Source organism: Galeopterus variegatus, unplaced genomic scaffold (genome assembly GCF_000696425.1).
Source record: "Galeopterus variegatus unplaced genomic scaffold, G_variegatus-3.0.2 Scaffold240, whole genome shotgun sequence".
NCBI lineage: Eukaryota > Metazoa > Chordata > Mammalia > Dermoptera > Cynocephalidae > Galeopterus > Galeopterus variegatus.
In genome coordinates, this window is record NW_007726351.1 from 11,276 (window position 1) to 13,123 (window position 1,848).

General features: G+C 63.3%; 1 pseudogene across 1 annotated transcript; it reads right to left on the reverse strand.

Annotated features, from left to right (window-relative positions):
* Positions 1 to 941: 941 nt before the first annotated feature.
* LOC103585448 lies at positions 942 to 1,842 on the reverse strand (annotated as a pseudogene). Its single transcript, XR_550077.1, has one exon. The product of XR_550077.1 is annotated as an E3 ubiquitin-protein ligase TRIM9 pseudogene (transcript).
* Between the last annotated feature and the right edge of the window lie 6 nt (positions 1,843 to 1,848).

Here is a 1,848-nt window from a genome sequence, read left to right on the forward strand (position 1 = left end):
TTCTAAGGATGGTCTGAGAAACAACGTGGAGAACCACTGGAGGATTTCCAGCAGAGGAGTGGCATGGCCTAACCTGTTATTAAAGGCACTCTTCTTGACTAGCCAGGGTGGAGGCGCCATCAAAAGATACCAGAAAAAGTGTCCCAAAGTTTGCACAAAGAATTACTGGAAGAGGAAAGGGGTTGAATCTTGAAGAAATGCGTGTGTGGGTGGCTGGGAGGGGTTTTCCCTGGCAGACACACCTGCCTGGCTTTCAGGCCGTGACCGTGTAAAAAACTCGGTTCTTGCAACTCTGGCTCCAGGTCCCCTCCGGTAGGGTCAGTGCCCAAACCTGCACGCCGCGTTGCCATGGCGACGCAGGCTCCAGTCTCCCTCGCTCTGCTTCTTCAGCACGAGGCGCCCCGACCCAGCGTCCCCTCCGGAGGGAGCACCAGGTATGGCTCGGCGCGGGCTCATCAGTATTCCGCCCGCGGCATCTCCCCTGCCCCCACCGTGTCTCACTGCGACCGCCCATCCAGCAGCGACAGCCCCCAGCCGTCTGCGCGACCCCATGGCCCCTGCCCACCCCTCTCGGGGGCTCACAGCCGGCCCTGCCCTCGAGCGTGCCGGGCAGCTCTGGACACTTGTGCGGCTCTGCCTAGCTACGCGGCGCTTTCCCACGCTGGCCGCTGCCACGGGCTGCAGACTAGCGGCGGAGAACTCTGCTCCTGGCTGGCAGGCAGCGCGTCTGGGGAGACCCGCTCTAAGGCATCCCCGCAACAACTCTCTGGGGACATGCAACTCCCATGTGCGCCGTTTAAAATTCCCCTGCGCCTCCTGCAATGCACCAGACCGGGGAGGCAGACATAGAAGGCAACTGCATTGCGCCCCCTCTGGGATGCGCTGTGAGCAAAAGAGGGGGACCGTCTGCTGCAAAACCGGAAGATCGGAGGCGCGGGGAGTTAGGGGTGGGTTTTCTTAGCACTCACCTTGTGCAGTTTCCACATGGCCCCCAGAGCCTTGACTTCGTGGCTGGAGTGTTTACCCTCCTCCAAGCACTGGTAGCACACGGGCATCTTGCACTGCACGCAGTACATGCTGTGGTTCTCCAGCTCGTGGTCTGTGCAGGTGGAGACCTTGCGCGGGCTCAGCCGCCGGCTCACGCGGCCCTGGGCCGGGGGCACCAGGCGGTGCTTGGCTAGGGGCCCCCGGGGTGGGTGGCAGCGCAGGCGGCACGGATCGCAGTAGAAAACATCGCACTGTTCACACATGACAGTGGCCTCCTTGGGCGCCTTCTCGCAGAGCTGGCACTTCAGAGCCGCGGCTTTGCTCTGCTGGTAGCGGTCAATTACCCCTTCTAGGACGCGGTTCTTGGGGAAGCCGCGGAGCCCCCGGTCATCCAGGATGAGGCTGCGGTGGCACTGGGGGCAAGTGATACAGGAGTTGCGGGGCACCGGGGCCAGCGCCGGTGACAGGTGGGTGGCCGGTGGCGGCATAGCTGGGGGAAACACGCGGACGCCGTTGGGGGACTTCTGGCACGGGGTAGTGGGGGCGCTGGCGAAACCCCCGTAGGAGCCATAGCCGCTGTCCGCCTCGCTGTACAGGCTCATCTTGTCCAGGTCCAGATAGTCATAGTCGGAAACCCCAGAGCCCGAAGCCCGACGGCTCTGGGGGGACTCAGACTCCGGGGTCTGCACCAGGATGTTGCGGGCGCACGCCTGACATAAATTGTGAGAGCAGGGCAGGATGATGGGCTCCCGATAGAAGGAGCCGCACACGGGGCATTTTAACTCTTCTTCCATCTCTTCCATGGGGACCGGGCTGGGAGCGAGGCAGCGGCGGCTGCAGAGGGTGCCTGAGCTGCCGAGG